Consider the following 25,332-nt stretch of genomic DNA (forward strand, 5'->3'; position numbering starts at 1 on the left):
GAAGAAAACCAGGGCCCGGGGAAGAAAACCAGGGCCCGGGGAAGAAAACCAGGGCCCGGGGAAGAAAACCAGGGCCCGGGGAAGAAAACCAGGGCCCGGGGAAGAAAACCAGGGCCCGGGGAAGAAAACCAGGGCCCGGGGAAGAAAACCAGGGCCCGGGGAAGAAAACCAGGGCCCGGGGAAGAAAACCAGGGCCCGGGGAAGAAAACAGGTTGCCAGGAAAAAAAACAGGGCACAGGAACAAAATCAGAGCCCGCGAGAGAAAACCAGAGCCCATAGAAGAAAGCCACAGCCACAGGAACAAAACCAGGGCCCGCGGAAGAAAACCAAATCCTGCCGGAGAAAACACGGCCCGGGGAAGAAAACCAGGATCCGGAGAACAAAACCAGGGCCCGCAGGAGAAAACCAAGCCCCAGGAACAAAACCAGAGCCCAAGGAAAAAATGAAGAGACCTATGGACAAAGCCAGAGCCCCAGGGACAAAGCCAGAGCCCCAGGGACAAAGCCAGAGCCCCAGGGAACAAAACTACAGATCCAGGAACAAAATCAGAGCCCGCGGGAGAAAACCAGGGCTCCAGGAAAAAAAACAGAGCTCCAGGGACAAAGCCAGAGCTCCAGGGATAAAGCCAGAGCACCAAGAACAAAACCAGAGGCCCAGGGACAAACCAGAGCCCCAGGAACAAAATGAAAGCCCCAGGAAGAAAACCAAGGCCCGCGGGAGAAAACCAGAGCCCGGGGAACAAAACCAGAGCCCCAAAGAGAAAGCCAGAGCCCCAAGGACAAAGCTAGAGCTCCAGGGACAAATCCAGAGCCCCAGGGACAAAGCCAGAGGCCCACGTCAAAACCAGGGACCGGGGTACAAAACCAGGGCCCGGGGCAAAAAACTAAAGCCCGAGGAAAAAAAACAGGGCCCGCAGGAGAAAACCAGGCGCTCGCGAACTAAAACCAGAGTCCGCAGAAGAAAGCCAGAGTCCCACGAAGAAAACCAAGGCCCGCAGGAGAAAACTAGAGCTCGGGGAACAGAACAGAGCCTGGGGCCAAAACCAGAGCCCTCGGGAGAAAGCCAGACACCAGGAAACAAAACCAGAGTCCGAAGAAGAAAGTCAGAGCCCCAGGAACAAAACCCGGGCCGGCGGAAGAAAAACACATCCTGCATGAGAAAACCAGGGCCCGGGGAACAAAACCAGGGCCCCAGGGACAAAGCCCGAGCCCCAGGGACAAAGCCCGAGCCCCAGGGAACAAAACCAGAGCCCGGGGAAGAAAACCAGGGCCCGGGGAAGAAAACCAGGGCCCGGGGAAGAAAACCAGGGCCCGGGGAAGAAAACAGGTTGCCAGGAAAAAAAACAGGGCACAGGAACAAAATCAGAGCCCGCGAGAGAAAACCAGAGCCCATAGAAGAAAGCCACAGCCACAGGAACAAAACCAGGGCCCGCGGAAGAAAACCAAATCCTGCCGGAGAAAACACGGCCCGGGGAAGAAAACCAGGATCCGGAGAACAAAACCAGGGCCCGCAGGAGAAAACCAGTGCCCCAGGAACAAAACCAGAGCCCAAGGAAAAAAACAGGGACCCAGGAACAAAACCAGAGCCCCAGGAAAAAAAGAAGAGACCTATGGACAAAGCCAGAGCCCCAGGGACAAAGCCAGAGCCCCAGGGACAAAGCAAGGGTCCAGGGAACAAAACTACAGATCCAGGAACAAAATCAGAGCCCGCGGGAGAAAACCAGGGCTCCAGGAAAAAAAACAGAGCTCCAGGGACAAAGCCAGAGCTCCAGGGATAAAGCCAGAGCACCAAGAACAAAACCAGAGGCCCAGGGACAAACCAGAGCCCCAGGAACAAAATGAAAGCCCCAGGAAGAAAACCAAGGCCCGCGGGAGAAAACCAGAGCCCGGGGAACAAAACCAGAGCCCCAAAGAGAAAGCCAGAGCCCCAGGGACAAAGCTAGAGCTCCAGGGACAAATCCAGAGCCCCAGGGACAAAGCCAGAGGCCCACGTCAAAACCAGGGACCAGGGTACAAAACCAGGGCCCGGGGCAAAAAACTAAAGCCCGAGGAAAAAAAACAGGGCCCGCGGGAGAAAACCAGGCGCTCGCGAACCAAAACCAGAGTCCGCAGAAGAAAGCCAGAGTCCCACGAAGAAAACCAAGGCCCGCAGGAGAAAACTAGAGCTCGGGGAACAGAACAGAGCCTGGGGCCAAAACCAGAGCCCTCGGGAGAAAACCAGACACCAGGAAACAAAACCAGAGTCCGAAGAAGAAAGTCAGAGCCCCAGGAACAAAACCCGGGCCGGCGGAAGAAAAACACATCCTGCATGAGAAAACCAGGGCCCGGGGAACAAAACCAGGGCCCCAGGGACAAAGCCCGAGCCCCAGGGACAAAGCCCGAGCCCCAGGGAACAAAACCAGAGCCCCGGGGAACAAAACCAGAGCCCCGGGGAACAAAACCAGAGCCCCGGGGAACAAAACCAGAGCCCCGGGGACCAAACCAGAGCCCCAGGGACCAAACCAGGGCTCCGGGAAAAAAACAAAAGTTCCAGGAAAAAAAAACAGAGCCCCGGGAAGAAAACCAGAGCCCCAGGGACAGAGCCAGAGCCGCAGGGACAAAGCCAGAGCCCCAGGAATAAAACCAAGTCCCGTGGGAGAAAACCAGAGACTAGGGAACAAAACCAGAGCCCGGGTAACAAAACCAGTGCCCCAGGGACAAAGCCAGAGCCAGCGGGAGAAAACCAGGGCCCGGGAAACAAAACCAGCACCCCAGGAACAAAACCAGCACCCCAGGAACAAAACCTGTGATAGAGGGAACTAACACTTTAGGGTTAACAGCAGAGCCATTGTCTGACTTACTAGTGTAATCTTTTGTAGCTAGCAACTCGGATAGACAAGATGCTGTTATAAGCATAGGAAATATTGTAAGCAGAATTTACAAAGGCTGTGTAGATAACAGGATCCTTGAATTACTAAACTAACTAACAATTCCTGACTGAGACCTTACTGTAGTGCATCCTCCCACTTGATAAGAGAGGATAGACCTTGAGCTGGCTCCTTAGGCCTCCTGTGTAACACCTGTGATGAGATACGTGTCCTATGTAAATCGCTAACGACGAACAACTGTGAAGGGATAAGTGTTAAAGGACAAGATAACCTGATGCCTCGTTACATTCCAAGAGTGGAGGAACTGATGAGTTAATTAAGTGACCATATATAGACAAAGGAAGCCCAGAGTCCAACTAACAGACACAGTGAAGAAGACTATGGACGACCACCGGAGAAGGAAAAGACCCTAACCCTAATTTTACGGCGCATGCTTGGACTATATAAATGACTTCCAGGAACTCATTACCATAAGACCACCTTTTCTAAGGAACACCAACTGCCCCGGCCCGGGTTTTAGGGCCCCGGCAACAACAGCCCGGGTCCGGGTTTTAGGGCCCCGGCACCAACAGCCCCGGTCCAGGTCCTGGGTCCCCAGCAACGACAGCCCTGGCCCGGGTCCCCGGGCCCCGGCGCCAACAGCACCAGCCAGGGTCCCGGGGCCACGGAACCAACAACTGGGGCCCGGGTTTCGTGGCCCCGGCAGCAACAGCCCCAGCCAGGGACCTGGGGCACCGGCCCCAACAGCCCCGGCCCAGGTCCCGGGACCCCGGTACCGACGGCCCGGCACAGGTACCGAGACCCAGGCACCTAAAGCCCAGCCCTGGTTCCGGGGGCCCTGGCACCGACGACCCCGGCACAGGTCCTGAGCCCCGGCACCAAAAGCCCCGGCTGGGGTCCCGGGGCCCCGGCACTGACTGCTCCGTCCTGGGTACTGAGGCACGGGCACCAACAGCCCTGGCCCCCAGTCCCGGGGCCCCGGCACCAACAGCCCCGGCACCAACAGCCTCGGCCTGGGTTCTGGGGCCCAGGCACCAACAGCCCTGGCACCAACCGCCCCGGACCGGATTCCGGGGCCCCGGCCCTGAGAGCCCTGGCCCTGGTCCCGGGACCACGGCACCAATAGCCCCGGCACCGATCACCCCAGCCCGGGTCCCAAGGCCCGGGCACCAACAACCCCGGCCCGGGTTTCCGGTCCCTGGCCCCGACAGCCCCGGCCCAGGTCCCTGAGCCCAGGCACCAAAAGTCCAGGCCCGGATTAGGGCGCCCCTGCACCAACAGCCCCAGTCCGGGTTTCGGTCCCGGCACAAACAACCCCGGTCCGGCTTCCGAACACCGGCACCAACAGCCCTTCCCGGTTTTCAGGGCCCCGGCACAAACAGTCACGGCCAGGGGCCCGAGGCCCTGCACCGACCGCCCCAGCACATGTCCTGGGGCTCCAGCACCGACCGTCCCGGCCCAGGTCCAGGGGCCTCGGCACCAACAGGCCAAGCACCAACAGTACTGGCCCGGGTCCCACGTCCCCAGTACCAACAGCCCCGGCACCAACAGCTCTGGCCCGGGTCCTGGGGTCCCAGCACTGATTGCCCTGTCCCGGGTCCCGGGGCCCCGGCACCAACAGGCTCGCCACCAACAGTACCGGCCTGGGTCCCAGGTCCGCGCAACCAACAGCCCCGGCACCAACAGCCCTGGCACGGGTCCTGGGACCCAGACACCGACCGCCCTGGCATGGGTCCCGGGTCCCCGGCACCAACAGCCCCGGCATCAACAGCCCCGGCCCGGCTCCTGGGGCCCCAGCACGGACCGCCCCGGTACGACTCCCGAGGCCCCTGCAACAACAGGCCCGGCAACAACAGTACCGGCCTGGGTCCCAGGTCCCAGCAACGAACAGCCCCGGCTGCAACAGCCCTGGCCCGGGTCCTGGGGCCCGAGCACCGGCCGCCCCGGCACAGGTCCCGAGACCCGGGCACCAATACCCCGGCCCAGGTGCTGGGGTCCCGGCACCAACAGCGCCGACACGTGTTTCAGGGCCCCGCACCGACCGCCCCAGCACAGGTCCTGGGGCCCCAGCACTGATCGCCCCGGCCCGGGTTCCTGGGCCCCGGCAGCAACAGGCCCAGCAACAACAGTACCGGCCTTGGTCCTGGGGTCCCGGCACCAAAAGCCCGGCAGGAACAGCTCTGGCCCGGGTCCTGAGGCCCCGGCACCGATCGCCCCGTCATGGGTCCCGAGGCCCAAGCACCAACAGCCCTGGCACAAACAGTCCCGGCCCAGATTCCGGAGCCCCGGCACCGACTGCCCCGGCACAGGTCCTGGGACCCCGGCACCGACCGCAGTGGCATGGGTCCCTGGGCCCCGGCATCAACATGCCCAGCACCAACAGCACTGGCCTGGGTCCCAGGTCCCCACACCAACAGAAGCGGCCTGTGTTAAAGGGCCCTGGCACAGACCGCCCCGGCCCGGGTCCCTGGTTCCCAGCACCAACAGCCCCGGCCCGGGTCCCGGGGCCCCGGCACCAACAGTCCCAGCCCGGGTTTCAGGGCCCCGGCACCGACCGCCCCAGCAAGGTTCCTAGGGCCCCAGCACGAACAGCCTCGGCCCGGGTCCCGGGGCCCCGGCACCAACAGGCCCGGCAACAACAGTACCGGCCCGGGTCCCCGTTCCCCGGCACCAACAGCCCCAGCAGCAACAGCTCTGGCCCGGGTACTGGGACCGCGGAACCGACCGCACTGACATGGGTCCCGGAGACCCAGCACCAATATGCCCGGCACCTACAGCACTGCCCTGGCTCCCGGGGCCCCCACACCAACAGACGCAGCCTGTGTTTCAGGGCCCCGGCACAGACCGCCCTAGCAAGGGTCCCGGGGCCCCGACACCAAAATGCCCGGCAACAACAGCACCGGCCTGGGTCGCGGGGCCCCGGCACCAATAGGCACGGCAACAACTCTACCGGCCTGGGTCCCAGGTCCCCGCAACCAACAGCCCCGGCAGCAACAGCCCTGGCACGGGTCCTGGGGCACCAAGATCGACCGCCCCGGCACAGGTCCCGAGACTCGGTCACCAACAGCCCCGGCCCGGGTCCTGGGGTCTCGGCACCAACAGCCCCGGCCCGGGTCCTGGGGTCTCGGCACCAACATTCCCGGCCCGGGTTTCAGGGCCCTGGCACCGACCGCCCCAGGACGGGTCCTGGGGGCGCAGCTCCGACCGCCCAGGCCGAGTCGCAGGGCCCCGGCACCAACAGCCCCAGCCCGGATTCCTGGGCCCCAGCACCGACCGTGCTGACCCGGGTCCTGGGGCCCTGGCTCCGACAGCCCCGGCACAGGTCTGGGTCCCCGCAACCAACAGCCCCGGCACCAACAGCTTCGGCCCGGGTTCCGGTGCACCGGCACCAACAACCCCGGCCAGGGTTTCCAGTCCCTGGCCCCGACAGCCCCGGCCCAGGTCCCGGGGCCACGGCACCAACCGCCCCGGCACGGGTACCGAGGCCCCGGCACCAACAGCCCCGGCCCGAGTCCCGGGTTCCTGGCTCGAACAGGTCCAGCACCGCCAGCCCCGACCCGGGTCCTGGAGCCCCAGCACCGACGCCCCCACACGGGTCCCGGGTCCCCTGCAACAACAGTGCCAGCACCAACAGCTCTGGCCCGAGTCCTGGGGCCCCAGCACCGACCGCCCCGGCACGGGTACCGAGTCACGGGCACCAACAGCCCTGGCACCAACAGTGCTGGCATGGGTCCTGGATCTCCGGCACCAACAGCCCCGGCACCAACAGCTCTTGTCCGGGTCCTGGGGCCGCAGCACCGACCGCCCCGGCACGGGTCCCGAGGCCCCGGCAACAACAGCCCCAGCCCGAGTCCCGGGTTCCTGGCTCGAACAGGCCTGGCACCAATGGCACCGGTTCGGGTCCTGGAGCTCCAGCACCAACAGCCCCGGCACAGGTCCCGCGGCCCCGGCACTAACAGCCCCGGCACCACCAGCCCCGACCCGAGTCCTGGGTTCCTGGTTCGAACAGGCCCGGCACCAACAGCCCCAGCCCGGATCCCGGGGCCCCGGCACCAACAGTCCCGGCCCAGGTTTCAGGGCCCCAGCACGGACCACCCCAGCATGGGTCCTGGTGCCCCAGAACCGACCGCCCCGGCCCGGGTTCTGGGGCCCTGGCACCAACAGCCCTGGCACCAACAGTACCGGCCTAGGTCCCGGGTCCCCGGCACCAACAGCCCCGGCAGCAATAACTCTGGCCCGGGTCCTGGGGCCCCAGCACCGACCGCCCCAGCACGGGTCCTGGGCCCCGGCACCAACAGACCCGGCAACAACAGTACCAGCCTGGGTCTTGGGGCTTCGGCACTGACCGCCCCAGCATGGGTCCTTGGTCCCCAGCACCAATAGCCCCGGCAGCAACAGCTCTGGCCCGGGTCCTGGGTCCCCGGCACCGACCGCCCCATCACAGGTCCCAAGGCCCCGGCACCAACAGCCCTGGCAACAACAGTACCAGCCTGGGTCTCGGGGCCCCGGCAGCAACAGCCCTGTCCCGGGTCCTGGGGCCCCAGCACCGAACGCCCCGGCACGGGTCCCGGGTCCCCTGCAACAACAGTCCCGGTACCAACAGCCCTATATATGTATATAAAAGATAGTGGTGATTAATTGAAATGTATTGAAAAATGTGAGACCTAAGCGTAACGTAAATGGTATGGAATAAGGGTTGGATACTGTCCTGGTTTCGGCTGGGATAGGGTTAAATTTCTTCCTAGTGCTGTGTTTTGGATTTAGTACGAGGAGAATGTTGATAACATACTGATGTTTTCAGTTGTTGCTAAGTGCCCTCCTAGTCCCAGGACAGCTCTCATGTCTACTGACTGAGCTAGGTACACGAAATGGGAGGGAACATAATCAGGACAGCCAGCCCAGATGGCTAATCGGGTATTCCATACCATGTGACGTCATGCTCAGTATATGAAGGGTAGGCGTGATCCAGGAAGTAACGATCGCTACTTGGTTATCGGTCAGCGTGGGTGGTGAGCAATTGCATTGTGTATCACTCATTTTGTATATTCTATCATTATTATTATTATTATTTTCCCTCTTCTGTTCTATTAAACTGTCTTTATCTCAACCCATGAGTTTTTCTCACTCCTACCCTTCCGATTCTCTCCCCGTCCGACTGGGGGGGCGGGGGGAGTGAGCGAGCGGCTGCGTGGTATTTGGCTGCCTGCCAGATTAAACCACGACACCCAGGAACAAAACCAGAGCGTGGGGAAAAAAACCACAGCCACAGAAACAAAACCAGGGCACGTGGAAGAAAACCAAATCCTGCGGGAGAAAACCACAGCCCGGGGAACAAAACCAGGGCCCGGGGAACAAAACCAGGGCCTGTGGCATATAACCAGAGCCCGCGGGAGAAAGGCAAAGGCCCAGGAACAAAACCAGAGCCCCAGGAAAGAAAACAGAACCCCAGGAAAAAAAACAGATGCCTAGGGAGAAAGTCAGAGCCCCAGGGACAAAACCAGAGCCCCAAGAACAAAACCAGAGCCCCAGGGACAAAGCCAGGGTCCAGGGAACAAAGCCAGAGCCCGGGGAACAAAGCCAGAGCCCGGGGAACAAAGCCAGAGCCCGCGGGGAAAAAAGCGAGCCCGCAGGAAAAGAACCAGAGCCCCAGGAAAAGAACCAGACGCCGCGGGATAAAACCAGAGGCCGTGGGATAAAACCAGAGCCCGCGGGATAAAACCAGAGCCCCAAGGACAAGGCCATAGCTCCAGAGACAAAGCCAGAGACCCAGGGACAAAGCCAGAGCCGCAGGGACAAAGCCAGAGCCCCAGGGACAAAGCCAGGGTCCGGGGCACAAAACTAGAGCCCCAGGAACAAAACCAGAGCCTACAGGAGAAAACCAGAGCTCCAGGAACAAAACCAGGGCCCCAGGGAGAAAACCAGAGCCCCAGGAACAAAAGCAGAAGCCCAGGGACAAAACCAGGGCACGGGCAAAAAAAACAGGGCCCCGGGCAAAAAACCAGGGCCCCGGGCAAAAAAACAGGGCACGGGGGAAAAAAACCAGGGCCCGGGGGAAAAAAAACAGGGCCCGGGGGAAAAAAAACAGAGACCTAGGGACAAAGCCAGAGCCCCAGGGACAAAGCCAGAGCCTCAGGGACAAAGCCAGTGCCCCAGGGACAAATCCAGGGTGTGGGGAACAAAACCAGAGACCGAGGAAAAAAACCAGAGCCCGAGGAACAAAACCAGAGCCCGCGGGAGAAAACCAGAGCCCGGGGAAAAAAAACAGAGCCCGGGGAAAAAAAACAGAGCCCGGGAAACAAAGCCAGAGCTCGGGAAAGAAAGCCAGAGCCCGGGAAAGAAAGCCAGAGCCCGCGGGGAAAAAAGCGAGCCCGCGGGGAAAAACCAGATCCCCAGGGAAAGAACCAGAGCCCCAGGAAAAGAATCAGAGCCTGAGAGATAAAAGCAGAGCCCGCGGGATAAAAGCAGAGCCCGCGGGATAAAACCACAGCCAGGAGAACAAAACCAGAGCCCCAGGGACAAAGCCAGAGCCCAAGGGACAAAGCCAGGGTCCGGGGCACAAAACTAGAGCCCCAGGAACAAAACCAGAGCCTGCAGCAGAAAACCAGAGCTCCAGGAACAAAACCAGGGCCCCAGGGAAGAACCAGAGCCCCAGAAACAGAAGCAGAAGCCCAGGGACAAAACCAGGGCACGGAGAACAAAACAGGGGCCCGGGAAAAAAAACAGGGCCCCGGGCAAAAAAACAGGGCCCCGGGCAAAAAAACAGGGCACGGGGGAAAAAAACCAGGGCCCCGGGAACAAAACCAGGGCCGCGGGGAAAAAAACCAGGGCCGCGGGGAAAAAAACCAGGGCCGCGGGGAAAAAAACCAGGGCCGCGGGGAAAAAAACCAGGGCCGCGGGGAAAAAAACCAGGGCCCCGGGGAAAAAAACCAGACACCTAGGGACAAAGCCAGAGCCCCAGGGACAAAGCCAGGGTGCGGGGAACAAAACTAGAGACCGAGGAAAAAAACCAGAGCCCACGGGATAAAACCAGAGCCTGGGGAAAATAGCCAGACCGCGCGGGAAAAAAACCAAGCCCGCGGCAGAAAACCAGAGCCCCAGGAAGAGAACCAGAGCCCCAGGAAGAGAACCAGTGCCCCAGGAAGAGAACCAGAACCCGCGGGATAAAACCAGAGCCCGCGGGAAAAAAGCAGAACCCCAGGGACAAAGCAGAGCCCGGGGAACTAAACCAGATTCCGAGGAAGAAAACCAGAGCCCCAGGGACAAAGCCAGAGCTCCAGAGACAAAGCCAGAGCCCCAGGGACAAAGCCAGAGCCCCAGGGACAAAGCCAGGGTCTGAGGAAAAAAAACAGAGCCCCGGGAACAAAACAAGAGCCCCGGGAACAAAACAACAGCCCACAGGAGAAAACCAGAGCCCGCGGGAGAAAACCAGAGCCCCAGGAACAAAATCAGAGCTCGCGTGAGAATACCAGGGCTCCAGGAAAAAAACCAGAGCCCCAGGGACAAAGCCAGAGCCCCAGGGACAAAGCCAGACCCCAGGGACAAAGCCAGACCCCAGGGACAAAGCCACAGTGTCAGGGATAAATCCAGAGGCCCAGGGACAAAGCCAGAGCCCCAGGGAAAAAGCCAGAGCCTGGGGAACAAAACAAGAGCCCGGGGAACAAAACCAGAGCCTGGGAAACAAATCCAGAGCCTGCCGGAGAAAACCAGAGCCACGGGAGAAAACCAGAGCCCAGGGAACAAAAGCAGAGCCCGCAGGAAAAAACTAGCGGTCCAGGAACAAATCCAGATACCCAGGAAAATAATCTGATCCCCAGGAAAAAAAACAGAGCCCCAGGGACAAAGCCAGAGCCCCAGCCACAAAACCAGAGCCCCAGTAAAAAAAACCAGAGCTCACGGGAGAAAACCAGAGCCCCAGGAATAAAACCAGAGCCCCAGGAAAAAAAAACAGTCTCAGGAGAAAAAAACAGAGACCTAGGGACAAAGCCAGAGCCCCAGGGAAAAAACCAGAGCCCCAGGGACAAAACCAGAGTCCGGAGAACAAAACCAGGGGCCAGGAACAAAACAAGAGCCCCAGGAACAAAACAAGAGCCCATGGGAGAAAACCAGAGCCCGCGGGAGAAAGCCCGAGCCCCAGGGACAAAGCCCGAGCCCGGGGAACAAAGCCCGAGCCCGGGGAACAAAGCCCGAGCCCCAGGGACCAAACCAGGGGCCAATGAACAAAACCAGGGCTCCGGGAAAAAAACAAAAGTTCCAGGAAAAAAAACAGAGCCCCAGGAAGAAAACCAGAGCCCCAGGGACAGAGCCAGAGCCGCAGGGACAAAGCCAGAGCCCCAGGAATAAAACCAAGTCCCGCGGGAGAAAACCAGAGACTGGGGAACAAAACCAGAGCCCTGACTGAGACCTTACTGTAGTGCATCCTCCCACTTGATAAGAGAGGATAGACCTTGAGCTGGCTCCTTAGGCCTCCTATGTAACACCTGTGATGAGATAAGTGTCCTATGTAAATCGCTAACAATGAGCAACTGTGAAGGGATAAGTGTTAAAGGACAAGATAACCTGATGCCTCGCTACATTCCAAGAGTGGAGGAACTGATAAGTTAATTAAGTGACCATATATAGACAAAGGAAGCCCAGAGTCCAACTAACAGACACAGTGAAGAAGACTATGGACGACCACCGGAGAAGGAAAAGACCCTAACCCTAATTTTACTGCGCATGCTTGGACTATATAAATGACTTCCAGGAACTCATTACCATAAGACCACCTTTTCTAAGGAATGTAATGAATATGTATATATTGATTGCATATAACCCCTGTAAGTTAAGTACCCTGGCGCACACGACTTTGGTGGGACTACCCCCCGTGCTGCCCCGCGCTGAACAAACATACTTACTTTATAAACTTTTAGTTTGTGGAGTCTGATTTCCGCACGTCACCAGAGCCCGCGGGACAGAGCCAGAGCCCCAGGGACAAAGCCAGAGCCCCAGGAACAAACCCAGAGCCCCAGGAAAAAAACCCCGGCCCAGGTCACTAGGCCCAGGCACCTACAGCCCCGGCCCGGGTCACGAGTCCCAGGCACCAACAGCCCCGGCCTGGGTCCCAGGGCCCTGACATGAAAAGCCCCGGCTGGGGTCCCGGGGCCCCGGCACCGACTGCCCCGGCCCAGGTACTGAGGAACGGGCACCAACAGCCCCGGCACCAACAGCCTCAGCCCGGGTTCCAGGGCCCTGGACTGAGAGGCCCGGCCCAGGTCCCGGGGTGTGGCACGATTTTTATTAAATAACGGACATCCTATGAACACTCCAAGCACTGAGGGTTTGTTAACAACAGTATAAGGTAAAGGGTTGCTAAAGAGCAATTGTGGTTTTAGAGTCTCTGAAGTGATAGCAGAATAGGGAAGCAGGCTGAGGAATGTAACTATCAACAGATTAGGTAACGGAATGCAGGTGGGGAAGCGTTCGCGTGGACACCTGCTTTTGACCAATCTGTGTATATTAAGATTCGTGTGCTTGCTGACTGTAGACCAACAGGGGGACTAGATGTGTGTGTATCTGGGTAGAAGAATGTATATAAACCGAGCTATTTGGGCAATAAAGTGGCATTAACTTGATCACGTTGGTCGCTGTGTTGTGTCCAAGACTTCCGCGTCTGCACCGGGGCCCAAGCACCAACAGCCCCGGACCCCGTTCCCGGGGCCCCAGCACTAACAGCCCTGGCCCGGGTTCCGGAGTTCCGGCACCAACAGCCCCGGCCCGGGTTTTAGGGCTCCGGCAACAACAGCCCGGGTCCGGGTTTTAGGGCCCCGGCACCAACAGCCCCGGTCCAGGTCCTGGGTCCCCGGCAACGACAGCCCTGGCCCGGGTCCCCGGGCCCCGGCGCCAACAGCCCCGGCACCAACAGCACCAGCCAGGGTCCCGGGGCCACGGAACCAACAACTGGGGCCCGGGTTTCGTGGCCCCGGCAGCAACAGCCCCAGCCAGGGACCCGGGGCACCAGCCCCAACAGCCCCGGCCCAGGTCCCGGGACCCCGGTACCGACGGCCCGGCACAGGTACCGAGACCCGGGCACCTAAAGCCCAGCCCCGGTTCCGGGGGCCCTGGCACCGACGACCCCGGCACAGGTCCTGAGGCCCGGGAACCAACAGCTCCGGCCCGGGTCCATGAGCCCCGGCACCAAAAGCCCAGGCTGGGGTCCCGGGGCCCCGGCACTGACTGCCCCGTCCTGGTACTGAGGCACGGGCACCAACAGCCCTGGCCCCCGGTCCCGGGGCCCCGGCACCAACAGCCCCGGCACCAACAGCCTCGGCCTGGGTTCTGGGGCCCAGGCACCAACAGCCCTTCCCGGTTTTCAGGGCCCCGGCACAAACATCTGCGGCCCAGGGCCTGAGGCCCCGGAACCGACCGCCCCGGCCCGGGTCCCGGGGCCCCGGCACCAACAGCCCTGGCACCAACCGTCACGGACCGGATTCCGGGGCCCCGGCACCAACAGCCCCGGCACCAACAGCCTCGGCCTGGGTTCTGGGGCCCAGGCACCAACAGCCCTTCCCGGTTTTCAGGGCCCCGGCACAAACATCTGCGGCCCAGGGCCTGAGGCCCCGGAACCGACCGCCCCGGCCCGGGTCCCGGGGCCCCGGCACCAACAGCCCTGGCACCAACCGCCCCGGACCGGATTCCGGGGCCCCGGCCCTGAGAGCCCTGGCCCTGGTCCCGGGACCACGGCACCAATAGCCCCGGCACCGATCACCCCAGCCCGGGTCCCAAGGCCCGGGCACCAACAACCCCGGCCCGGGTTTCCGGTCCCTGGCCCCGACAGCCCCGGCCCAGGTCCCTGAGCCCAGGCACCAAAAGTCCAGGCCCGGATTAGGGCGCCCCTGCACCAACAGCCCCAGTCCGGGTTTCGGTCCCGGCACAAACAACCCCGGTCCGGCTTCCGAACACCGGCACCAACAGCCCTTCCCGGTTTTCAGGGCCCCGGCACAAACAGTCACGGCCAGGGGCCCGAGGCCCTGCACCGACCGCCCCAGCACATGTCCTGGGGCTCCAGCACCGACCGTCCCGGCCCAGGTCCAGGGGCCTCGGCACCAACAGGCCAAGCACCAACAGTACTGGCCCGGGTCCCACGTCCCCAGTACCAACAGCCCCGGCACCAACAGCTCTGGCCCGGGTCCTGGGGTCCCAGCACTGATTGCCCTGTCCCGGGTCCCGGGGCCCCGGCACCAACAGGCTCGCCACCAACAGTACCGGCCTGGGTCCCAGGTCCGCGCAACCAACAGCCCCGGCACCAACAGCCCTGGCACGGGTCCTGGGACCCAGACACCGACCGCCCTGGCATGGGTCCCGGGTCCCCGGCACCAACAGCCCCGGCATCAACAGCCCCGGCCCGGCTCCTGGGGCCCCAGCACGGACCGCCCCGGTACGACTCCCGAGGCCCCTGCAACAACAGGCCCGGCAACAACAGTACCGGCCTGGGTCCCAGGTCCCAGCAACGAACAGCCCCGGCTGCAACAGCCCTGGCCCGGGTCCTGGGGCCCGAGCACCGGCCGCCCCGGCACAGGTCCCGAGACCCGGGCACCAATACCCCGGCCCAGGTGCTGGGGTCCCGGCACCAACAGCGCCGACACGTGTTTCAGGGCCCCGCACCGACCGCCCCAGCACAGGTCCTGGGGCCCCAGCACTGATCGCCCCGGCCCGGGTTCCTGGGCCCCGGCAGCAACAGGCCCAGCAACAACAGTACCGGCCTTGGTCCTGGGGTCCCGGCACCAAAAGCCCGGCAGCAACAGCTCTGGCCCGGGTCCTGAGGCCCCGGCACCGATCGCCCCGTCATGGGTCCCGAGGCCCAAGCACCAACAGCCCTGGCACAAACAGTCCCGGCCCAGATTCCGGAGCCCCGGCACCGACTGCCCCGGCACAGGTCCTGGGACCCCGGCACCGACCGCAGTGGCATGGGTCCCTGGGCCCCGGCATCAACATGCCCAGCACCAACAGCACTGGCCTGGGTCCCAGGTCCCCACACCAACAGAAGCGGCCTGTGTTAAAGGGCCCTGGCACAGACCGCCCCGGCCCGGGTCCCTGGTTCCCAGCACCAACAGCCCCGGCCCGGGTCCCGGGGCCCCGGCACCAACAGTCCCAGCCCGGGTTTCAGGGCCCCGGCACCGACCGCCCCAGCAAGGTTCCTAGGGCCCCAGCACGAACAGCCTCGGCCCGGGTCCCGGGGCCCCGGCACCAACAGGCCCGGCAACAACAGTACCGGCCCGGGTCCCCGTTCCCCGGCACCAACAGCCCCAGCAGCAACAGCTCTGGCCCGGGTACTGGGACCGCGGAACCGACCGCACTGACATGGGTCCCGGAGACCCAGCACCAATATGCCCGGCACCTACAGCACTGCCCTGGCTCCCGGGGCCCCCACACCAACAGACGCAGCCTGTGTTTCAGGGCCCCGGCACAGACCGCCCTAGCAAGGGTCCCGGGGCCCCGACACCAAAATGCCCGGCAACAACAGCACCGGCCTGGGTCGCGGGGCCCCGGCACCAATAGGCACGGCAACAACTCTACCGGCCTGGGTCCCAGGTCCCCGCAACCAACAGCCCCGGCAGCAACAGCCCTGGCACGGGTCCTGGGGCACCAAGATCGACCGCCCCGGCACAGGTCCCGAGACTCGGTCACCAACAGCCCCGGCCCGGGTCCTGGGGTCTCGGCACCAACAGCCCCGGCCCGGGTCCTGGGGTCTCGGCACCAACATTCCCGGCCCGGGTTTCAGGGCCCTGGCACCGACCGCCCCAGGACGGGTCCTGGGGGCGCAGCTCCGACCGCCCAGGCCGAGTCGCAGGGCCCCGGCACCAACAGCCCCAGCCCGGATTCCTGGGCCCCAGCACCGACCGTGCTGACCCGGGTCCTGGGGCCCTGGCTCCGACAGCCCCGGCACAGGTCTGGGTCCCCGCAACCAACAGCCCCGGCACCAACAGCTTCGGCCCGGGTTCCGGTGCACCGGCACCAACAACCCCGGCCAGGGTTTCCAGTCCCTGGCCCCGACAGCCCCGGCCCAGGTCCCGGGGCCACGGCACCAACCGCCCCGGCACGGGTACCGAGGCCCCGGCACCAACAGCCCCGGCCCGAGTCCCGGGTTCCTGGCTCGAACAGGTCCAGCACCGCCAGCCCCGACCCGGGTCCTGGAGCCCCAGCACCGACGCCCCCACACGGGTCCCGGGTCCCCTGCAACAACAGTGCCAGCACCAACAGCTCTGGCCCGAGTCCTGGGGCCCCAGCACCGACCGCCCCGGCACGGGTACCGAGTCACGGGCACCAACAGCCCTGGCACCAACAGTGCTGGCATGGGTCCTGGATCTCCGGCACCAACAGCCCCGGCACCAACAGCTCTTGTCCGGGTCCTGGGGCCGCAGCACCGACCGCCCCGGCACGGGTCCCGAGGCCCCGGCAACAACAGCCCCAGCCCGAGTCCCGGGTTCCTGGCTCGAACAGGCCTGGCACCAATGGCACCGGTTCGGGTCCTGGAGCTCCAGCACCAACAGCCCCGGCACAGGTCCCGCGGCCCCGGCACTAACAGCCCCGGCACCACCAGCCCCGACCCGAGTCCTGGGTTCCTGGTTCGAACAGGCCCGGCACCAACAGCCCCAGCCCGGATCCCGGGGCCCCGGCACCAACAGTCCCGGCCCAGGTTTCAGGGCCCCAGCACGGACCACCCCAGCATGGGTCCTGGTGCCCCAGAACCGACCGCCCCGGCCCGGGTTCTGGGGCCCTGGCACCAACAGCCCTGGCACCAACAGTACCGGCCTAGGTCCCGGGTCCCCGGCACCAACAGCCCCGGCAGCAATAACTCTGGCCCGGGTCCTGGGGCCCCAGCACCGACCGCCCCAGCACGGGTCCTGGGCCCCGGCACCAACAGACCCGGCAACAACAGTACCAGCCTGGGTCTTGGGGCTTCGGCACTGACCGCCCCAGCATGGGTCCTTGGTCCCCAGCACCAATAGCCCCGGCAGCAACAGCTCTGGCCCGGGTCCTGGGTCCCCGGCACCGACCGCCCCATCACAGGTCCCAAGGCCCCGGCACCAACAGCCCTGGCAACAACAGTACCAGCCTGGGTCTCGGGGCCCCGGCAGCAACAGCCCTGTCCCGGGTCCTGGGGCCCCAGCACCGAACGCCCCGGCACGGGTCCCGGGTCCCCTGCAACAACAGTCCCGGTACCAACAGCCCTATATATGTATATAAAAGATAGTGGTGATTAATTGAAATGTATTGAAAAATGTGAGACCTAAGCGTAACGTAAATGGTATGGAATAAGGGTTGGATACTGTCCTGGTTTCGGCTGGGATAGGGTTAAATTTCTTCCTAGTGCTGTGTTTTGGATTTAGTACGAGGAGAATGTTGATAACATACTGATGTTTTCAGTTGTTGCTAAGTGCCCTCCTAGTCCCAGGACAGCTCTCATGTCTACTGACTGAGCTAGGTACACGAAATGGGAGGGAACATAATCAGGACAGCCAGCCCAGATGGCTAATCGGGTATTCCATACCATGTGACGTCATGCTCAGTATATGAAGGGTAGGCGTGATCCAGGAAGTAACGATCGCTACTTGGTTATCGGTCAGCGTGGGTGGTGAGCAATTGCATTGTGTATCACTCATTTTGTATATTCTATCATTATTATTATTATTATTTTCCCTCTTCTGTTCTATTAAACTGTCTTTATCTCAACCCATGAGTTTTTCTCACTCCTACCCTTCCGATTCTCTCCCCGTCCGACTGGGGGGGCGGGGGGAGTGAGCGAGCGGCTGCGTGGTATTTGGCTGCCTGCCAGATTAAACCACGACACCCAGGAACAAAACCAGAGCGTGGGGAAAAAAACCACAGCCACAGAAACAAAACCAGGGCACGTGGAAGAAAACCAAATCCTGCGGGAGAAAACCACAGCCCGGGGAACAAAACCAGGGCCCGGGGAACAAAACCAGGGCCTGTGGCATATAACCAGAGCCCGCGGGAGAAAGGCAAAGGCCCAGGAACAAAACCAGAGCCCCAGGAAAGAAAACAGAACCCCAGGAAAAAAAACAGATGCCTAGGGAGAAAGTCAGAGCCCCAGGGACAAAACCAGAGCCCCAAGAACAAAACCAGAGCCCCAGGGACAAAGCCAGGGTCCAGGGAACAAAGCCAGAGCCCGGGGAACAAAGCCAGAGCCCGGGGAACAAAGCCAGAGCCCGCGGGGAAAAAAGCGAGCCCGCAGGAAAAGAACCAGAGCCCCAGGAAAAGAACCAGACGCCGCGGGATAAAACCAGAGGCCGTGGGATAAAACCAGAGCCCGCGGGATAAAACCAGAGCCCCAAGGACAAGGCCATAGCTCCAGAGACAAAGCCAGAGACCCAGGGACAAAGCCAGAGCCGCAGGGACAAAGCCAGAGCCCCAGGGACAAAGCCAGGGTCCGGGGCACAAAACTAGAGCCCCAGGAACAAAACCAGAGCCTACAGGAGAAAACCAGAGCTCCAGGAACAAAACCAGGGCCCCAGGGAGAAAACCAGAGCCCCAGGAACAAAAGCAGAAGCCCAGGGACAAAACCAGGGCACGGGCAAAAAAAACAGGGCCCCGGGCAAAAAACCAGGGCCCCGGGCAAAAAAACAGGGCACGGGGGAAAAAAACCAGGGCCCGGGGGAAAAAAAACAGGGCCCGGGGGAAAAAAAACAGAGACCTAGGGACAAAGCCAGAGCCCCAGGGACAAAGCCAGAGCCTCAGGGACAAAGCCAGTGCCCCAGGGACAAATCCAGGGTGTGGGGAACAAAACCAGAGACCGAGGAAAAAAACCAGAGCCCGAGGAACAAAACCAGAGCCCGCGGGAGAAAACCAGAGCCCGGGGAAAAAAAACAGAGCCCGGGGAAAAAAAACAGAGCCCGGGAAACAAAGCCAGAGCTCGGGAAAGAAAGCCAGAGCCCGGGAAAGAAAGCCAGAGCCCGCGGGGAAAAAAGCGAGCCCGCGGGGAAAAACCAGATCCCCAGGGAAAGAACCAGAGCCCCAGGAAAAGAATCAGAGCCTGAGAGATAAAAGCAGAGCCCGCGGGATAAAAGCAGAGCCCGCGGGATAAAACCACAGCCAGGAGAACAAAACCAGAGCCCCAGGGACAAAGCCAGAGCCCAAGGGACAAAGCCAGGGTCCGGGGCACAAAACTAGAGCCCCAGGAACAAAACCAGAGCCTGCAGCAGAAAACCAGAGCTCCAGGAACAAAACCAGGGCCCCAGGGAAGAACCAGAGCCCCAGAAACAGAAGCAGAAGCCCAGGGACAAAACCAGGGCACGGAGAACAAAACAGGGGCCCGGGAAAAAAAACAGGGCCCCGGGCAAAAAAACAGGGCCCCGGGCAAAAAAACAGGGCACGGGGGAAAAAAACCAGGGCCCCGGGAACAAAACCAGGGCCGCGGGGAAAAAAACCAGGGCCGCGGGGAAAAAAACCAGGGCCGCGGGGAAAAAAACCAGGGCCGCGGGGAAAAAAACCAGGGCCGCGGGGAAAAAAACCAGGGCCGCGGGGAAAAAAACCAGGGCCCCGGGGAAAAAAACCAGACACCTAGGGACAAAGCCAGAGCCCCAGGGACAAAGCCAGGGTGCGGGGAACAAAACTAGAGACCGAGGAAAAAAACCAGAGCCCACGGGATAAAACCAGAGCCTGGGGAAAATAGCCAGACCGCGCGGGAAAAAAACCAAGCCCGCGGCAGAAAACCAGAGCCCCAGGAAGAGAACCAGAGCCCCAGGAAGAGAACCAGTGCCCCAGGAAGAGAACCAGAACCCGCGGGATAAAACCAGAGCCCGCGGGAAAAAAGCAGAACCCCAGGGACAAAGCAGAGCCCGGGGAACTAAACCAGATTCCGAGGAAGAAAACCAGAGCCCCAGGGACAAAGCCAGAGCTCCAGAGACAAAGCCAGAGCCCCAGGGACAAAGCCAGAGCCCCAGGGACAAAGCCAGGGTCTGAGGAAAAAAAACAGAGCCCCGGGAACAAAACAAGAGCCCCGGGAACAAAACAACAGCCCACAGGAGAAAACCAGAGCCCGCGGGAGAAAACCAGAGCCCCAGGAACAAAATCAGAGCTCGCGTGAGAATACCAGGGCTCCAGGAAAAAAACCAGAGCCCCAGGGACAAAGCCAGAGCCCCAGGGACAAAGCCAGACCCCAGGGACAAAGCCAGACCCCAGGGACAAAGCCACAGTGTCAGGGATAAATCCAGAGGCCCAGGGACAAAGCCAGAGCCCCAGGGAAAAAGCCAGAGCCTGGGGAACAAAACAAGAGCCCGGGGAACAAAACCAGAGCCTGGGAAACAAATCCAGAGCCTGCCGGAGAAAACCAGAGCCACGGGAGAAAACCAGAGCCCAGGGAACAAAAGCAGAGCCCGCAGGAAAAAACTAGCGGTCCAGGAACAAATCCAGATACCCAGGAAAATAATCTGATCCCCAGGAAAAAAAACAGAGCCCCAGGGACAAAGCCAGAGCCCCAGCCACAAAACCAGAGCCCCAGTAAAAAAAACCAGAGCTCACGGGAGAAAACCAGAGCCCCAGGAATAAAACCAGAGCCCCAGGAAAAAAAAACAGTCTCAGGAGAAAAAAACAGAGACCTAGGGACAAAGCCAGAGCCCCAGGGAAAAAACCAGAGCCCCAGGGACAAAACCAGAGTCCGGAGAACAAAACCAGGGGCCAGGAACAAAACAAGAGCCCCAGGAACAAAACAAGAGCCCATGGGAGAAAACCAGAGCCCGCGGGAGAAAGCCCGAGCCCCAGGGACAAAGCCCGAGCCCGGGGAACAAAGCCCGAGCCCGGGGAACAAAGCCCGAGCCCCAGGGACCAAACCAGGGGCCAATGAACAAAACCAGGGCTCCGGGAAAAAAACAAAAGTTCCAGGAAAAAAAACAGAGCCCCAGGAAGAAAACCAGAGCCCCAGGGACAGAGCCAGAGCCGCAGGGACAAAGCCAGAGCCCCAGGAATAAAACCAAGTCCCGCGGGAGAAAACCAGAGACTGGGGAACAAAACCAGAGCCCTGACTGAGACCTTACTGTAGTGCATCCTCCCACTTGATAAGAGAGGATAGACCTTGAGCTGGCTCCTTAGGCCTCCTATGTAACACCTGTGATGAGATAAGTGTCCTATGTAAATCGCTAACAATGAGCAACTGTGAAGGGATAAGTGTTAAAGGACAAGATAACCTGATGCCTCGCTACATTCCAAGAGTGGAGGAACTGATAAGTTAATTAAGTGACCATATATAGACAAAGGAAGCCCAGAGTCCAACTAACAGACACAGTGAAGAAGACTATGGACGACCACCGGAGAAGGAAAAGACCCTAACCCTAATTTTACTGCGCATGCTTGGACTATATAAATGACTTCCAGGAACTCATTACCATAAGACCACCTTTTCTAAGGAATGTAATGAATATGTATATATTGATTGCATATAACCCCTGTAAGTTAAGTACCCTGGCGCACACGACTTTGGTGGGACTACCCCCCGTGCTGCCCCGCGCTGAACAAACATACTTACTTTATAAACTTTTAGTTTGTGGAGTCTGATTTCCGCACGTCACCAGAGCCCGCGGGACAGAGCCAGAGCCCCAGGGACAAAGCCAGAGCCCCAGGAACAAACCCAGAGCCCCAGGAAAAAAACCCCGGCCCAGGTCACTAGGCCCAGGCACCTACAGCCCCGGCCCGGGTCACGAGTCCCAGGCACCAACAGCCCCGGCCTGGGTCCCAGGGCCCTGACATGAAAAGCCCCGGCTGGGGTCCCGGGGCCCCGGCACCGACTGCCCCGGCCCAGGTACTGAGGAACGGGCACCAACAGCCCCGGCACCAACAGCCTCAGCCCGGGTTCCAGGGCCCTGGACTGAGAGGCCCGGCCCAGGTCCCGGGGTGTGGCACGATTTTTATTAAATAACGGACATCCTATGAACACTCCAAGCACTGAGGGTTTGTTAACAACAGTATAAGGTAAAGGGTTGCTAAAGAGCAATTGTGGTTTTAGAGTCTCTGAAGTGATAGCAGAATAGGGAAGCAGGCTGAGGAATGTAACTATCAACAGATTAGGTAACGGAATGCAGGTGGGGAAGCGTTCGCGTGGACACCTGCTTTTGACCAATCTGTGTATATTAAGATTCGTGTGCTTGCTGACTGTAGACCAACAGGGGGACTAGATGTGTGTGTATCTGGGTAGAAGAATGTATATAAACCGAGCTATTTGGGCAATAAAGTGGCATTAACTTGATCACGTTGGTCGCTGTGTTGTGTCCAAGACTTCCGCGTCTGCACCGGGGCCCAAGCACCAACAGCCCCGGACCCCGTTCCCGGGGCCCCAGCACTAACAGCCCTGGCCCGGGTTCCGGAGTTCCGGCACCAACAGCCCCGGCCCGGGTTTTAGGGCTCCGGCAACAACAGCCCGGGTCCGGGTTTTAGGGCCCCGGCACCAACAGCCCCGGTCCAGGTCCTGGGTCCCCGGCAACGACAGCCCTGGCCCGGGTCCCCGGGCCCCGGCGCCAACAGCCCCGGCACCAACAGCACCAGCCAGGGTCCCGGGGCCACGGAACCAACAACTGGGGCCCGGGTTTCGTGGCCCCGGCAGCAACAGCCCCAGCCAGGGACCCGGGGCACCAGCCCCAACAGCCCCGGCCCAGGTCCCGGGACCCCGGTACCGACGGCCCGGCACAGGTACCGAGACCCGGGCACCTAAAGCCCAGCCCCGGTTCCGGGGGCCCTGGCACCGACGACCCCGGCACAGGTCCTGAGGCCCGGGAACCAACAGCTCCGGCCCGGGTCCATGAGCCCCGGCACCAAAAGCCCAGGCTGGAGTCCCGGGGCCCCGGCACTGACTGCCCCGTCCTGGTACTGAGGCACGGGCACCAACAGCCCTGGCCCCCGGTCCCGGGGCCCCGGCACCAACAGCCCCGGCACCAACAGCCTCGGCCTGGGTTCTGGGGCCCAGGCACCAACAGCCCTTCCCGGTTTTCAGGGCCCCGGCACAAACATCTGCGGCCCAGGGCCTGAGGCCCCGGAACCGACCGCCCCGGCCCGGGTCCCGGGGCCCCGGCACCAACAGCCCTGGCACCAACCGTCACGGACCGGATTCCGGGGCCACGGCACCAACAGCCCCGGCACCGATCACCCCAGCCCTGGTCCCAAGGCCCGGGCACCAACAACCCCGGCCCGGGTTTCCGGTCCCTGGCCCCGACAGCCCCGGCCCAGGTCCCTGAGCCCAGGCACCAAAAGTCCAGGCCCAGATTAGGGCGCGTCTGCACCAACAGCCCCAGTCCGGGTTTCGGTCCCGGCACAAACAACCCCAGTCCGGCTTCTGAACACCGGCACCAACAGCCCTTCCCGGTTTTTTTGTTGCCGTGCCTATTGGTGCCGGGGCCCTGCGACCCAGGCCGGTGCTGTTGTTGCCGGGCATTTTGGTGTCGGGGCCCCGGGACCCTTACTAGGGCGGTCTGTGCCAGGGCCCTGAAACACAGGCCGCGTCTGTTGGTGTGGGGGCCCCGGGAGCCAGGGCAGTGCTGTAGGTGCCGGGCATATTGGTGCTGGGTCTCCGGGACCCATGTCAGTGCGGTCGGTTCCGCGGTCCCAGGACCCGGGCCAGGGCTGTTGCTGCCGGGGCTGTTGGTGCCGGGGAACGGGGACCCAGGCCGGTACTGTTGTTGCCGGGCCTGTTGGTGCCAGGGCCCTGCACCGACCGCCCCAGCACATGTCCTGGGGCTCCAGCACCGACCATCCCAGCCCAGGTCCAGGGGCCTCGGCACCAACAGGCCAAGCACCAACAGTACTGGCCCGGGTCCCACGTCCCCAGTACCAACAGCCCCGGCACCAACAGCTCTGGCCCGGGTCCTGGGGTCCCAGCACTGATTGCCCCATCCCGGGTCCCGGGGCCCCGGCACCAACAGGCTCGGCACCAACAGTACCGGCCTGGGTATCAGTTCACCGCAACCAACAGCCCCGGCAGCAACAGCCCTGGCACGGGTCCTGGGACCCAGACACCGACCGCCCTGGCACGGGTCCCCGGCACCAACAGCCCCGGCATCAACAGCCCCGGCCCGGCTCCCGGAGCCCCTACAGCAACAGGCCCGGCAACAACACTACCGGCCTGGGTCCCAGGTCCCAGCAACAAACAGCCCCGGCTGCAACAGCCCTGGCCCGGGTCCTGGAGCCCGAGCACCGGCCGCCAAGGCACAGGTCCCGAGACCCGGGCACCAATACCCCGGCCCAGGTGCTGGGGTCCCGGCACCAACAGCGCCGACACGTGTTTCAGGGCCCCGCACCGACCGCCCCAGCACAGGTCCTGGGGCCCCAGCACCGACCGCCCCGGGATGGGTCCCGGGTCCCCGGCACTAACGGCCCCAGCACCAAGAGCCCCGTCCCAGATTCAAGGGCCCCAGCACCAACAGTCCCGGCCCGGGTTTCAGGGCCCCAGCATGGACCATCCCAGCACAGGTCCTAGGGCCCCAGAACTGACCGCCCCGTCACATGTCCCAAGGCCCCGGCACCAACAACCCCGGCCCGAGTCCCTGGTTCTTGGCTCGAACAGGCCTGGCACCAACGGCACCTGTTTGGGTCCTGCAGCCCCAGCACCGACCGCCCCGGTATGGGTCCCAGTGCACCGGCACCAACGGCCCCGGCTTCAACAGCCCCGGCCCGGATCCCGGGGCTCCGGCACCAACAGTCCCGGACCGGGATTCAGGGCCCCAGCACGGACCACCCCAGCACGGGTCCTGGGGCCCCAGAACCGACCACCCAGGCCTGGGTCTCGGGTCCCCGGCACCAACAGCTGCGGCAGCAACAACTCTGGACCGTGTCCTCGGGCCCCAGCACCGACCGCCCCGGCATGGGTCCCGAGGCCCCAGCACCAACAGACCCGTCCCGAGTCCCAGGTTTCTGGCTCGAACAGGCCCGGTACCAACAGCACCGGCTCCTGTCCTGGAGCCCCAGCACCAACAGCCCCGGCACGGGTCTCAGGTCCCCGGCACTAACAGCCCCAGCACCACCAGCCCCGACCCGGGTCTTGCAGCTCCTGCGCCGATCGCCCCGTCACAGGTCCCAGGGCCCCGGCACCAACAGCCCCGGCCCGAGTCCCGGGTTCTAGGCTCGAACAGGCCTGGCACCAACGGCACCGGCTCGGTCCTGGAGATCCAGCACTAACCGCCCCGGAATGTGTCCCGGGATCCCGGCACCAATAGGCCCAGCACCAACAGCCCCGACCCGGGTCCTGGGGCCCCAGCACCAACCGCCCCGTCACAGGTTCCAAGGCCCAGGCACCAACAGCCCCAGCCCGAGTTCCGGGTTCTTATCTCGAACAAGCCTGGCACCAACGGCACCGGCTCAGGTCCTGCACCCCCAGCACCGACCTCCCCGGTATGGGTACCAGGGCACTGGCACCAACGGCCCCGGCATCAACAGTCCTGGCCCGTATCCCGGGGCCCCGGCACCAACAGTCCCGGCCCGGGTTTCAGGGC

Source organism: Calonectris borealis, unplaced genomic scaffold (assembly GCF_964195595.1).
Source record: "Calonectris borealis unplaced genomic scaffold, bCalBor7.hap1.2 HAP1_SCAFFOLD_61, whole genome shotgun sequence".
NCBI classification, from domain to species: domain Eukaryota; kingdom Metazoa; phylum Chordata; class Aves; order Procellariiformes; family Procellariidae; genus Calonectris; species Calonectris borealis.